At 42.0% G+C, this 15979-nt stretch overlaps 1 long non-coding RNA gene across 1 annotated transcript; it reads left to right on the top strand.

Moving 5' to 3' along the window:
- Positions 1-270: 270 nt before the first annotated feature.
- Positions 271-9877, top strand: LOC123625657. Its single transcript, XR_006730610.1, has 3 exons — positions 271-454; positions 2929-3534; positions 9602-9877. It is a non-coding gene; the product is annotated as an uncharacterized LOC123625657 (long non-coding RNA).
- The last annotated feature ends 6102 nt before the right edge of the window (positions 9878-15979 follow it).

The raw sequence follows: 15979 nt of genomic DNA, 5'->3' as shown, positions 1-15979 counted from the left end.
GAGGCATGACTGAAGACATTTTTAATGGCAACTGGTCAAATAAAAAGTTCTATTTCTTTACAGGGTCCTTTCATTATTTCCCCAGAAATTTGGGGAGGTTTTTGCAATCATCGTACATTGAAGATACCAGCTGCTAATTTCAACACAATTTTCTGCTCTGTTTGAAAAGGATTTTTCTGTTTGGATTTAGCAGGGTTAGGACTGAGAGAGGGCATGTGTGTATATGTGTGTGCACACACACACACACACACACACGAGCGCGTGCAGAAAGATAGAAAAAGAGCACACAAATAGTTTTGCTTTGAAGTTCCTACGTAATTACTGTTAAGATCTATCAAAATGTACTGTGAGACAGCTCTTTTTGCTCAAATCTGATGAATGAAAGGGCAGGCAACATCCGGGAAGACTTTTTAAAAGAATGGATCAAATTAAGAAAAGAACAAATGCAACCAAGGTAGAAATGTGGTTTTTGTTGTTTATTTGTAGGGAAGCTTTAGAAAGGGGAAGGAAAGAGGGGGAGAAAGGAAGGGAGGAAGGGAGGGAAGTCAAAGGAAGGGAAAATGAAAAAGAAAAAAGAAAACATTTATGTGGGGTGGTGAGAACCAGAGAAGGAAGAAGGGAGGGAGAAGAAGAGAGGGAAGGAAGGAGAGAAAGAGAAACATTTACAGAGATGTGGTCAGGAAATCTGTTTTATCTTTGCGCATTTTTTTCTATTCAAAGCCATGTGTCCTATATGGCTACATTCTATATGGAATACAGAAAGAAAAGGGGAAAAAAGAGGTGACTTTCCGTTTTCATTTCCTTTGTTGGAGTACTGGTTTGGAACATCTGAAGAGAAAATGGTTGCGAAGTGGGAGAATTTTTCTTCTTTCAGTAATGATCAAGCTAGCAGCCTCTTTCAGCAAAAGTTCTTAATGTCACAGTGCCCCCTGGAGTACCGCCTAGAAGGGACCCTAACGCCGACCTTTAACTTCCCTTCCCCATTCTACTTGTTTTTCTTACAATGAGGGGAGAAGGGGATAGGAAAAATTTTAAACAATCTCACAAGCTTTTGAAGAGCTGCCACTGGCCAGGGGAAAGGAGGATTTCGAGAAATAACTTCCGAGTTATTTCAGATAGTTAGGAGAAGGGAAGGGGGGAAGAAAACCTTTCTCTTTTTTTTTTTTCTTTTCCCCCCTTACCCCCTTAATCCTATTTCAGTTGAGGTCTGACCTTGGAAATTTCCAAAAGACTTTAATCTCTTGTACTCCAAATTGCTAAAGGGAGCTGAAAGAAAGAGTATGTGCATGTGGGTGACGGGGGTTTAAAATTGTTTATTTATGAATGGTTTAGACTTTCCTGATAGTAAGAATGTTAACTAGTTCGTTAGGCACCCTCTATAAATTTAAACCTCTTTTTAAAAAAATTTCCTTTTTCTTTTTTCCCCCTTCAGATAAAATGCATTCAGTCATTAAAACTCAACTGAGAAAAATGATCTTAAGCCTCCTGGCCTCTGGGCAGATCTGACACACTCGAACGTTAATATTCTCAGATAGCTTGCAAATGCCATTTGGCGTTTTCTATAACTACATTACTCTTCTTCAATCCCCCCCCAACAACTCTTCCAGAGAAAACAAATTACCTTCATCTTGAAAGAAAGGATGAAGGAGGCGGGTAGGGGACAAGAGAAAGAATTGTTTCCATAAATACTTTAGAGATGTAAAACAAATCCGAGCACGGAGTACATTATGCAGATCTCAAATTTGGGGAGGTACGAACTCATTGAAATCATTAAGTATTTCATTTTTTCAGATGAAAGGCTCTCACTTTGCATTACCATGTAGAGTTCTGATGTAATTTGAAGTGTCATTTTGGAGGGGTTTTGGTGATTAAGTCTTTTTCATTTCTCTCATTAAAGGGCCGATTTTCCTGATGTGGGTTATAACTTCGTTCCAATCTGAAATTTCACCCGCCCCCCTCGCTCCCCTCAAAAAAGGTCCATATTTATGACTGATTTTTGAAAGAATAACAAATCCAGTTGTAAACCTTTTTTTTTTTTTAACTGCTTTTGATTTTATTGAACTACAAAATGCAGAAACTACTTTGCTGTCGTTCTCAGAAGTCCATTTTAAATCATGAGATACGTCAAGGTATAATTACTCATATTTAAAATGTTCTGTAATTATAGGAAGAATAGAAAAATGGATTTAAAAAAAAAGACTATTAGAAGCAATTGACTCTCCAGAAATGTCTGTCTTTTATAAAGTTCATAATTTCCCAGTAAATTCTTTTAAGTTAATGAACATTTTAAACATAAAGAACCTTAAAAGTCCCCCTCATCTTCCACTCTACATACACACACAGAAAAATGAGGGGAAAAAAAAAAACTCAAGTCTTTCACAAAAAGTACATTTTTTAAAGACCTCAGAGACGGAAATATTTCTCAGGAAATGTCAAACACAAACATCTACATAATATCTACATAAAATAATAAATCAAAATCAGGGTTTTTTTCCTCTGACAAAACACAATGAATGAGTTCAGAACATTGTTTGGGGCATTTTTTTTTAGCTCTGCGAAAAACCAATAATAGATGATGCTCTATTGGGAAAGATAAGGTGTGTTTTCTCGTAACTTGGTGGGAAAAAATATTTTTTGTTCTTTGTAAAGGAAATTAGATATATGTTTGGGGGGGGAATATAATGTTTCACTGTGATACGATCCAACAAAAACCCAGGAAATCCCAAGTCCAACTGATGCTCAGCTAAAAATTCACACCATTGTGTCCCCTTTACCGACAGCAGATTTAGGAGCCCAGAATGTCTGGGTGAACCTCAAATTTCTTAACTTCCAGCTTCTCATGTCTAAACACCAAATTGTTATTTAAACATTAGCCAGCCTTAGATCGCTTGTCATTTTTTTTTCTTTCTTTTGTTTTCCCTTGTGTAGTTTATATCTTTGCTGCTCCTTGCTGCACATCACTGGAAATGTATATATTGCATTTTAACCTCAGTGACTGATGGACTCTCTGGAGAAATTGAATTCCTTTTCCAGTGAGAGGAGTATTTAACAGGAGGAGAAGAATCATAGAATCATGGGATTTTCAAGCTGAGAGAACCTGGAGACACAGAGCTCAAGTGAAAAGGAAATCATAGATCGAAGGAAAACGTGGAGAATTGGAGTTTAGGGGATACCAGATTTGTCAATGGAATTATTTCGGTCTATGCCTAGAAATACATTAACTGTCAGGGAGTCACGCCTTTGTGAATGTTCCAGCAACCAAATCAAATTATAGGACCCAACACACTGTCAGGAGTCCTTTCTAAATATTTAAACCCTCTAGCTCCACACCATTTGTAGATTCGAGATCATTAATTTACTCTTGGATTGTTAATTATATCGAAGCAATGGGAAACTGAGCTTGTAGGTTTTATGGACGCCGCTTCTGTGCAAGTGATTGTTGGTACTTTCAGGGACTAAAAGCTTAAACTTTAACTGCATTTTAAGCATTTGAGACCGGGGGAAGTGGGAGCTGCGAGTAAATGCTTTCAGCAGGTAAGTAGTTAGTTATTAAAATGGGCTTTGAATGTCTGTGTATTTCTGCATATTTTAAGCATCCAGGCTAAAAACTTTTTTTTTTTTAATGCACCTCATTTGGATTTCATTGAATTTTCTGCATGCACTGATGTTAGGATATTTTGGGGAATTGAATTCCCAACCCTTCTGTATAAAAGAAAAGAAACTCTTTCTTGAAGAGATTTAGAAAGGGAAAGAAAAATCCTTTTAAAAAGGCTTAGGGGTGAAGGGGGTAGAAGGAATGGTGGTAAAGGAAGCTTTATTTTCTAAAGCTCAAATTCCAAAGGAGGAGGACAGTCTACGTAAGAACTGAAACTAATTTACCTGAATCCTTTTGTCACTGTCTGGCTCTTAACTATTAAATGATTCTTTTCACTAGCCAATAAAACCAAATCAAAAGCATGTTTTGGGTGGAGGGGTGGTGCCAGGCAATCCCTCCCAAATGAAAAGCCAACTTTCTATGCTGTGTTTGTTTTGGTTTCCCCCTAAGAGGATTTTCAGAGAAGGAGCAGGGGTCTGGGCCCACCCTCCTTGGCTCCACTCTTGTGGGCAAATCCAGGGGACTGTTTTGCTCATGTCCACAGAGCTAAACTGCCCCTTCAATATTACCCAAAAAGGAAAGAGAAAGTGCCTGCCCTACAGCTAGGTCGACAAACCCGTAGATGTTGTGTCTTTGTTTCCCTCTCAAAGGCTGTTTTTTAAGATCCCTGCCAATGCAAAGAATTGGGGAACTGTTTGTCACTCTTCAGAAAACAGCTCAGACTTTCAGCGCCTTAGTATCCCCCTCCCTACCTTTAAAACAGCAGCAATAGTCACTGCCTTCCGTCCTTCAAGATGTCAGAGAAGTTTGCTTGCAAAAGATTTGGGAATCTTAAAAGCAAGTAGCTATATAAAAATAGAGAGGTTTAAAAAAACAAAACAAAACATGATGACAGCTTGCTTCGTTCCATTCCTGATTTCCTGTTGGTTTGAATATATAAGAATTGCATAATAGTGCCTAATAATTATTACTAATAAGGTACTTAACACAGAGTAGGCCTTCTATGCTGAATATTTATCCTTACATAGAGGTATCAGCCTTTCATAGTCTCTCTTCCCATCTTTAAATGGGGAAGGTTTTTTTTTTTTTTTTGCCCTATTTAACAAGTAGAGGAGGAAACGAAGATAAGATTGTTCAGTATTCACTGTCTCTGGATTTTCCGTGCTAGAGCGAGATTTTGAGACCTTATTTCAAGTCTCTTTCCCAGACAATGAAGTGCACCCAATTGAAAAATGGATGAACTAAAGCTTTTCTCTGCTCTCCCGTCCAAATTGGATTGGATACTCAATTTGACTGAGTGCTTAGAAATTAGTCAATAAGGCAACTAATTAATAATTTGACTAGGAGCAAAAAGCCAATTTCTCAGCTGCACACAGATGCCAGTCGGGGGACTTCTTAAGGCACCTCGATATGTGATGCCAGCACTATCCTGCCACACTGAAAATCTGCTGAGTTAAAAAAGGACTTCTGGGTTCAGTTCACTGCATATTAGGCCTTTTCTTCCTAGTATAGTGGAGGGATATGATGTGCAGAGAAAATAGAGATAGGTAATTTAATACAAAATATGGAAATATATCCTATATATTATGTATAAATTTATAAACCATATTGAATAATACAGTCTTATAATCATTACGTAGCAAGTAGTCACTACGTGCTCGGTATTATGCTAAGTAAACACTTTGAATACATTATCTTATTTAATCCTGTGGTCACACAATGAAGTAGATACTGTGATCCCCATTTTAGAGGTAAGGAAACCGAGGCTCAGAGAATTGAGCCACTTACCAAACAAGACCAGACAATGGAAAATAGCTAGATTTTGAACCCAGATTTTGAATTCATGATTCCAAACCCTACTTTCTAATTCTTCTCCTCTACAAGTGTGGGAAAATTAACCAAGAGATTTGCTGCCAATTTTTTTTCCTGCGTGGAGGAAAAGTGATGTCCCAGACTGACTCTAATTTGATAGGTGGCTGTAGACAAGGCATGTCTCTTTGAGCCTCAGTTTCCCCTAGACAAAATCAGGAAGGTCCTAGGGGGGAAAAAAAAAAAAAGATCAAGGTTCTCTAACAGTGGTGCCATAAAATAGCCTTATCATTTAACACTCCCTGTTCTATCAAGAAACATGTTTTTAAGACAACATCAGACATTCTGGTTGTACCCAGAAGATGACAAAATGTGAAAAGATACTAGGATTTTTTTTTTTTTTTTTTTTGGATCTGGAATAGACCTTAAGAGATCATTTAGAAAGTCTTCATGATTTAAGTGTTAAAAGCTAAACCAGCCTGGGTTTGATTCAGGCTCTACATCTTGGCAAAGTAGGGCTTCACCTCTCTGAGCCTCAGTTTCCTCATTTGTAAAACTGGAATGATAGTATTAATAACATATACATATCCCATAGAGTTGTCGTAAGGATTAAATGAGAAAATATTTGCACTGAACAGCAGAGTTCCTGGTACATAGTGAATACTCAGTGAGCGCTTAGTAATTATCTAGAATTAAGAATGATGGTAATGACAGTGATGAGGAGTGATGGTGGTGATGATGAGGATGACAATGTTTGTGACAATGGCAATGAGGGTAATGATGATGATATTGATGGCAGTGGTTTTCATAGCAAAGGGGATGATGGTAATGGTGTTAATTTACTCAGGTTACAGATAGGAAAACTGAGACCCAAAGTCCTATGTTAATTACCAGCCTAGCTGAGACTAGAAATCTATTTCCCAGTGCTGGCCCATTGCCTTTTCCATTGCCCCATGCTAAAAATAAGTGGAGTAGAATTTAGCTAAAGGAAACTGCGAACTGCAGATCGGAGCCGAGAACCAGCATCTTCAGCCTTTCCTCCACCCCCCTGGCTCATTTTACAATGCCAGAGAAATTGCTTCGTCCTCACCAGACCTCTGGCACTGCTTTTTATGGATGATGCCACCTTCTGATACTTCACCGGGAGGTAAGGGAAGAAGGTGAGTTGGAGAAATCTGCTTTTTAACCAGTAAGTAGCTCCCAGTAATTCGAATGCAGCTGGCCCCACGCTGCATTTTGAGAAATTCTCCCTGGGAATTGATTTACTTTCTGGTTTCAGCCCAAGAGGAAAATAATCTATTGAATTTGTCAATTTCATTTTCCAGATGGGACTAAGTGGTCCCTCAAGGGGCTTGTGATCAAGCCTGGGAGAAAACAGAGTTGAAGGAAAAGACAATTAGAGAGGAAAAAAAATACATAGATGCTCCATGCCAAGTAGTAGCAGCAGAGTTGACATTTTAAGTCAGTACGGATTCCCTAAGAAAGCACCAAGTTTTCCTAATTGTGAGAAAGAAATCAGTTTTAGGATTCAAAGGAGCCACACCATCAGGGGACAGCTGCCCTAAGAGCCCAAGACTAATAAATAGGAAGAACAGGCAATTCTATTTACCCAAAAGCATCCATGGCAGACATTGCTAACAGATAGTGGCATTCTCCGAGCTCAAAGAGCCTCCCAGAACTACAGCTCCAAGCAGCCATGAGCAATTGATCAGAGCACAGGGATGAAAACTATTTTCTACTTGGCATGTAGGTGCAAGACCAGGAAATGATTCATAAGGTGCCTGCTGGAAAAGTCAGTAAGTGACTAGGTCAGGGGAGGGGTTATCACGTCATGTAAAAAAACAGGTAGCAGCAGCAGGGATTTAGGCTTTCCAGCCTAGTCACAATCCCAGACTTTTGTGGGTGATCTCTCATTCATTCACTCATTCACTCATCCATTCATTTGCTCATTCATTCATTCATTCACTCCCTCACTTATTCGCCCCCTCATTCCTTCTGTAATTCATTTTTAAATCCAACAAATATTTACTTAGTGTGCATTCTATATGCCAGGCATGGTCCTACATCCAGGAGATGCAAAAATAAGCAAGACAGACCCAGCTCCTGCCTGCATGGAGCTTATAGTCTAAGGTGGAAAAAAAAGTAAATTTAACAACTGCACAATTGTTTTAAATTGTGATCACTGCAGTGAAGAGGTGCTGGACACTTTGAGAGCATAGATCAGGAACTCGGCTTAGACAAGAGAGGACGGTGTGGGTAAGAATCAGAGAAAGCTTCCTAGAGGAAGGAACACTGGGGCTGAACATTGAAGAATGAGGAGTTAGCGAAGCAAGAAGAGGGAAAGGGTTTTCCAGGTGGAAGGAATGGCTTCTGCCAAGGCCTAGAGGTGACAGAAGCACAGCACATTGCTGAAAGTAAGAGACAATCAGAGGGACAGGAGCCCAGTGGGTGTGAAAAGGAGTGATGCGAGATGACGCTACAGAGGGGATGCAGGGGGCAGAGTTCCCTCTCAAACATGAGTCCAAGCGTGACCCTTTCCTGCTAAAAACGCTTCCAGTGGCCGTCCTTGGCCCTCACAATAAACTCCAAGCCCCTTAGCCGTGCTCTGATCCTGCGCACCTCTCCGGCCTTAGCCCACGCCAGCCTTTCTCATGGAAGACGCTCAACCCAAACTAAATGGTCCAGGCTCTTGAAGGAGAAACACTCAAATGTAAGCTCTGTAGGAAGAGAGACTAAGTCTGTTTTGTTTCCTGCTGCATCCCCGGTGCCCAGAGTCCTTGGCACAATGCCGGGCATAGAAGATAAACTTGAAAAATGTTGTAAATGTACAAATAGGTGATTTTTTTATCCACCCTTGGCACACGGCCTAGCACGAAGCACTCTACATGTTTAAATATTGGAGGAGAAGAGGGGGAAAGAAGGGAGGGATGGGAAGAAGGAGGGAAGAAAGAAAAAAAGGAAGGAAGGAAAGAAACAAGGGAGGAAGGGAGGGAGGAAGGGAGGGAGGAAGGAAGGAAAAAGAAAACATATATATGTATTGGGAAGAGGTCGTGCCATAAACCAAGGTTTTCAAAGCTCTAATTCCCATACAAAAAGACTCAGTCATCCCAAACTATTTTGAGAACAACGTATTTAGGGGAAAAAAAAAAAGGATTCAGACTCACCAGCCTGGAAATGCAGGGTCCAGTAGCAAGAAGGAGGCGGCCTGACTCTATGTGAGATGGGTGGGGCCCATTTGGATGCTTCAAGCCAAAAAGCATTTTTGTGGCCTCATAATTTGTGAAAGCTCTTGGCAAGGCGAACTGGCTCCAGGCTCAGTCTCCTGCAAAAACCCGTCTTTGCAGTTCCTCGGTTCAACCTCAAGTAAACAGGTCAAGCTGTCAGACCTCAGTTTCCTCATCTGTAAAAATAAACTCAGTTGGATTAGATCATCTCTAACCCTAAGTACTGTGAGTTACTCTTAGGTTCTCTTCTAGGAATCCCTTCCTATCAGCCCACATCAGTCTTAATTATTACTATTATTATGACATAATAGTCATCATTATTATACTAGCTACTGCATATTGAAGCACTTTTTATTTCCTCTGCACAACTATCTTATAAGATGATCTATGATGTCTATTTTACACGTGAGGAAACTCAAGTTCAGAGAGGTCATGTACCTTGCCCAAAGTATCACAGCTACTAAGGAGAAAAGCTGGAATTTGATCTCGGACATGTCTGAGCCCAAGACTCACGCTTCCCAAACCTCTATCCACAGCTCTAGCAAGTCCTGACAGGGACAGTGTTTACTGAACACAAACATAAGCACAGTCTCCCTAGTCCTCACGGGAGGCAGGCAGAAAACAGGAAGGGGAATGTTTGTGGTGATAACATCGTTGTTGCCGTCTGCCCAGCCGCCCTTCTACCTTTTTGCCTGGAAAAAGCTCCCCTCACACACATGCAGGGTTTGAGACAAGGTTCCTCCCCACTCCTTGTAGTTCTGATGGAACCACCAACCACAGAAACCCCTCAAAGCCAACAGTCACGTGCAACCTGGGACACGTGATCTAAGCCCACGCAATCATAGTATAGCAAGCCATCTCCCGGCCACGATGATTGGCTCGAGTAGCGGGCATGTGACCCAAGACAGGCCAATCAGCGCCCTCCCATGGTCCGAAGTGGATAGGAAGCAGCTTTCTCTTTCCTTCCTTCTAGGGCTTGCTACACTGGGATGATAGAAGCCCGGGGCTTCCTGTGACCTTGCCTCACCCCCGCCTCACCCACTATGCCACGGAAAGGAAGCCCCAGTCAGGAGGGAGAATATGGCAAATGGACAGAGAAGCCGAGATGAGAGACGGAGAGAGGGAACCCTCATGCCATGATGTGCTGCTGAAACCAAGGCCACACCTGTCCTTCCCACTCCTTAAGCCGATAACGGTTTGAACTGGGATCCTGTTACTTCCCATCAACAGACCTTTGACGAATAGGGTTTTTTTTGGGGGGGGGACAAGCGTTGCACAACTATGACCATATCCGATTACAAACACATACACACGCACACACGCCATCTACTACTTAGAATTTTGAAGCAGATCTGGAAAGGGGTATTAGGGAAAAAAACAGGTGATGGAAGAGAAGCATTGAGAGAAAAGAGACCCAAAATTGACACTTCCTATCCAGTCCCAGCCTTGTCCCTGACCCATATGGTGGGGCTCATGCATTGGTGCCATATCCACTTGAATTTCCCCAGAAAATAAAATAGCTTTTACTAAACAGCTACTATTTTTTTTTCTACTTTAGCTCATCTAAACCTCTTAACAACCCTGAAAAGAAAATAGATATGTCCATTTTGCAGGGGAGAAAACTGAGGCTTAGAGCAATGAAGTTGCCACACAACTAGTATGTGGCAGAGCCTAGAATTCTGCACCCAGATCTATGTAACCTGTAAGTCTCTCCCTTTTTTTAAACTACATCAAAGTGTCTCCCCCATCAATGATAGATTAGTTTGGATGCCAGCACCTTGAATGGAATTTTCTCCCTTCTTTTTCCAGCTCAGATATGTCAAGGAGGTTGCCTGAGGCCAGAAGGTCTGGAATTAACCCCAAGCACATTCTGATACATGGAGATGTTTCTTCTCAGGCTTGTAGGTAAAAGTATGATCCTAAAATAAAATGCCTCCAGGGCAGGCTGCCTTTGTTTCTGGGAACCAGTGCCTCTGTGCATGGAGCGCAGGCAGTTAGCAACGCTTGGCCACTTGTTATTACAAAGGCGAAGATATGAAAATAAGGGTGTCTGATGGATGTGGTATAAAGCAGGACAGAGGCCTTTGAAAGCAGAGAGGATGAGGAAAATGATAGACAATATTCTTGTCACTAACACTGCTTTGAACCCCCAGTCTAAAAGCACTTTTAAATACACTCTCAATATTACTTTTCATCTTAGGGGAGAAAGACAGAATTTCTGATGTTCCCTGGCTTCCAGATTGGTTCCAGTTTGGTTGCTGGGTCAAGAAAAAGAGTAAAACAGAAGTCAGGAGCCAGCTAGTCCTTCTGTTGTTCTCACAGCAGTCTGTACTAAGTCTAGCTCTTCAACCAATATTTAGCAAGCATCTACTATATGCCAGGCACTGTTCTAGGCACAAATGTGAATGAGACAGGCTTTCTCAAAGCCATCTTTCTGAAACATAGACATGATCATGTTGTGCTCCCTGCCTCCTTTCAATGGCTTGCTGTTGCCCACAAGATCAAACCCAAAAAATACAACATGGCAGACAAGGACATTCATTGTCAGGCCTCTTCATTTTTTTTTTTTTATATGCCCCACATTTCCACCTTTTCCAGTCCATGATATGGCTGTACCAAAATTCTTTCCTGTCCCCTAGGCTGTTAAGCCTGCTGCTCTTCTTCATTGGAAGACTCTTATTAACACCACTACCATGTCCTCTTGCCCACTCATTGCCTGCCTAACATACTCATCCTTCAGCGTAGATGTCACTTCAGGAATCTCTTAATTCTCATCTCAACCACCAGTATTAAGCATCTATAAACGATATTGTTGTTTTGTCAGACATGCATCTCTACTGAAAAATCCCATTTCCTTTGGAGAATGCATTCAATGAAGTTCAAGTGGAGCTCTCCTGGGCTCCCAAGCCACAGGTGACTCAAGCCTGGACTGTCCCTGAGCTATCACCAAGACCCAACTGGTCTCCAAGTGCCATAAGAGAAGGACATGCCTGTTTGCTTCACTGTTCTGACCTCAGCCCCAGATACAGGTGGATAATCCACCAGGTGGATTTCTACAAATATATTTTGAATAAATGAAGAAAGAAAATTTTAAAATTGCTTTCAAATTTGATCAGGCTAAAAATAGCTCAGGTGTCATCCCCCAAAAACTCTGATTTTAGTTCACAGAGGACCAAATTTCAATTTAGGGTGACCCAGAATACTCCATCTTTGTATTGTCAGGATCTCCAACACTTGACTTCCAAGGTTTCCATGAAAAATGCAGAAAGACTGGAACAGGCCTCAGTAAATTACAACCTGTAGGCCAAATCTAGTCCACCACCTTCTTATATAAAGTTTTATTGGAACACAGCCATGCTCGTTCATTTACATATTGTCTATGGCTTTATAAAAGCTACAATAGCAGAGTTGAGTAGCCAAAAATAGTTACTATCGTTACAGGAAATGTTTGCTGGCCCTTGAACTGTAAGACTATGCTGGGATTTTATGACCCAGTCTGGAAAGGAATGTGCATCACTTTTGTCCACATTCCATTGGCCAGAACTCAGGGACCCGGCGTCAGTTGCAAGGAAGGCTGGGAAATGTAGTCTTTCCATATGCCACGAGGACAATGAAACAGAGATTGATAGTCTGGTGGTATTGTCTCCGCTATGATCGATTCTTATATTAAACAAATCAATTTTGAGCACCTATTAAGTACAAGGTACTTTGGGGGGCCTAGGGCCCAAAGGATGAATCAGAGAGGTACGCATTACCAAGGAGCTCACCCTGAATGAGGGAGGCGGATAGATAACTAGGCAATAATGATAATAGTAACAATAGCAGTCAAAATTCATCAAGCCTTTATCACACGGTGGTCACTTGCTAAGCTTAAGCTTCTATCATCTCAGCTTAGCAAACTCTAAAGAGAAAGCCTCTTTCTATCCACTTCGGACCACGGAACGCCTCTGATTGGCCTGTCTTGGGTCACATGCCTGCTACTTGAGCCAATCATTGTGGCCAGGGGATGGCATTGTACACTATGATTGTGCAGGCTTAGGTCATGTGACCCAGGTTGCACATGACTGTTGCCATTGAGGCAACATTGAACCTTAATGTACATCATCTCATTTAATTGACACAAAAATCCTAAGAGGTCACATCTATTATTCCCCTTTTCAAATGAGGAAACTGAGTCACATGGTTGGTAATTACTAAAATGCAGGTTTCAAACGTGTTTAACTCCAATGCCTGAATTCTTAAGTACTTTGCTGAACAGCTCCTCTAGTTACAATTCTGAATGGTGCTGCTAGCAAGGGACAGGCACAGGAAGCTGCAGGAAGGGCCCCTGTGTCTGTCAGGACCCCAGCAGAAAACAGGTGGCACCCCTGAAAGAGTTTACCTAAGGAGAGTTTCATGAAAGCACCCTTTGCAGAGCTGTGGCAGGGTTAAGGCAACCAGGAAGGTCTGGTGATGTGTCCACGGACCAGCTAAAGTGCAGAGCTAGGTTCTCAGGGAACTGTCCACCACTGCTGAGGCTGAAAGTAACATTGACTGGAGACGTGAAACAGGGCACCATGCTACCCGTGACACCTGCGTATAACACGAAAACAGTAAGTGAGATGAATACAGCTCCTGGCAGATAGTAAGCACTCAATAAATAGCAGATGCAAGTGGGAGTGTTAAACAAGTTGATAATTCCACAAGTACTACATGGTCAAATCAAACTAACAAATGGGTTTCCTCTCGTGTGCCAGCTCTGATCAATGGGGAGTGACTGCCCTGTGTGGCAAGGATTCTGAGACACCATCTGAGCTCAGTGGGAGGAAGTACAGTAGATTATTGATGTCTGCCATGAGAAAGGGGTAGGGAGTAGAGGTACATGAGCTGTTCATCTTTTATGGCCAGCATTTAGAATATACTGTTTCTTTCTCCAAGGCTTCCGTTCCATACTTAGAGGTTTAGTGTCCCCATCTGTAGATAAGGACAATACCATGTGTGACCTTCTTACTCCACAGGCAGACTTTTAAATCATAAATTTGAAAGTGTATAGAAAGCTACAAGACACACATAAACGGAAGAGCTTTTCAGTCCGCCCTCTTCTGCACACTTCATGGTGTTCTCTCTCCTGAAAACATCTTGGAAGTACAATGGTTCTCAAAACAGACCTGTTTTCCTTGCTACTTAAAGGCACTGAAGGAGACTGATTGATGCCCCATCCCACGCCTCACTGCCCTGCACCTTTGGGCTTCCACCACTCTGGTCTGCCCTCCTTTTCTCCAACATCCCATGCTGCAGCCCACCCCACAGTCTTTGCACAAGCCATTCCCTCTCTCTGGAGAGTTCTCCACGCAGTTAATGCCTGTGCATCTTCCAGATCTCATCTAACATCACTTCCTCAGGGAAATCATCATGGACACCACCCCAGACTGGACTCATCCTTGGAATCCAGACTCACAAGAAACCCTCTCTTGTCTCCTCCCCTCCCCTTTAGGATCCCCTCCTCCTTCCTCATTGCCATTCCTGAGCCCCTGAAAAGGCTCCATCAGGGGTTCCCAGGGAGCAGCGGTCTGTTTTCTCAGGAGCTCAGCCCAAGTGGGCAGGACCACTTCCTGCCTGGAGATTACCCAGATGCGACCCAAGCCTTAGCCTTTGCTCCGAGTACATGGTCAGCAGAAAGCACCTGCAATTCTGCAGCTTTAATACAGGCTCATTAGCTTCCATTGGCTGGGCTCCCCGCTCCACCTGATGGACGGTTGACAAGTGAATAATCAGATGTGGAAAACCCCACCTGGATAGGGGAGGCGAGGGACAAGCTGACTTCATTGTGTCTCTTTAATTCCCTCCAACATGTGACAATAGCAGTCTTTCTTTGCCCTTTTTATGACCCTTTAAAAGGGGACTGATAAATTTTAAGAAGAGGACTGGCCAGTTATTCGGCAGACTATTTCTCAATTTGGATTTGTTGACTTTTCTCATGACTGGATTGAGGTTATGCATTGTGGGCAAGAGTATCATGCAATCAATGTCAGGTCCTGCTCAATCCATCGTGTCAAGAGGTTCAAGATGCCATAATGTCTAATTACCGGCGATGTTAACCTTGACTACTTGGTGGTGTCTGCCAGGTTTCTCCACTGTAAAATTCCTATTATTCCCTTTGTAGTTAATAAATATCTTGGGGAAGATATTATGGTTGAGGTCATGCAAGCATCCTATTTCTCCTTAAACTTTGGCCTACTTAATCTCGGTATCCATCTGTGGATCTTGCCAGATGTGGTATCTTTTTAAAAACTGGACCACTAAAATAAAAAGTGTGGCTAAAACGTTCGCGATTAAAATAAGCAGCAGCTAGTGAGGCAGTAGATTAACTTACTAGCACAGTAAATGCAAGCGTGGGCACCCACCTACAAAGTGTTTCCTTTGTGGTGAGCACTGCAGTGACCCGCCCCCGCGGGGAGGTTAGCCTTCCAGGGCCAGTGACACCCCAGTCTCAGAGGGTGTATGTGGAAAGGACTGGCAAGAGAAAGCACTCAGCCACCCTTCTTTTCTTTTTCTTTCTTTTTACTCTTTCTTTTTCTACCTGTTATTTTCTTTTTTCTCTTTTTCTATCTTTTTCTTCCTTCCTTTTTCATTTTTTGCCTTCCCCCTTCCTCCCTCCTTCTTGTCCTTCCCTCATTCCTTTTTTTCCTCATTTCATGTGTTTTTCAACACTTACTGCACACTTCTTTTGTACCCAATGTATATCAGGCATCAGCTAAAACATAGTCACAATCTATTTCATCCAGGATTTAAAAAATACCAATAAGGCATGCACAATGACAACAAAAGAATGGTAGACAGAGAGTCCCCATGGGCAAGGAGCACTTCCCATTCATGCTGAAACCCCAGGAACTGTCACCTTTAAATCCTGACGGCATACCCAATCAGTAAAACATTTTTACCATGTTCCCATGCTATACATATCCTTATCTGTTTATGAATGACGTTTTCACACACATCCACAATCCCTTATCCAAAACTTAGGGAGCCACAGACGTGCTTCATACATTAGAATTGTTTTGGATTTTAGTAAGAGAATATGGTATATATATCAAGTATTATTTAACAGCTCCACGGAGGTATGGGCTAGCACTCTGCAATCAAACACAGAAAGAGAAACATATGTTCACACTAAGAGGGAATAAGAATCTAAATGGCCTCATATCATTTCAGATCAGGTGTTGCCAAATAGCATACCTAAAACTTGCAACAAAAACTTGGGAACTTTCAGAGGTTTGTGGGTCTTAGGTTTACAGATAATGCATTTGCTTGAGATTAGGGTCCACGTCCCAACACCAGGGAGTGGACATCAGCAGGCAGGAGCTGGCTTCTG

This window comes from Lemur catta, chromosome 21 (genome assembly GCF_020740605.2).
Source record: "Lemur catta isolate mLemCat1 chromosome 21, mLemCat1.pri, whole genome shotgun sequence".
In the NCBI taxonomy this organism is placed as follows: Eukaryota; Metazoa; Chordata; class Mammalia; order Primates; family Lemuridae; genus Lemur; species Lemur catta.
Note: the sequence above shows the minus strand (reverse complement) of the source record. Positions and strands in the feature narration are given on the sequence as shown.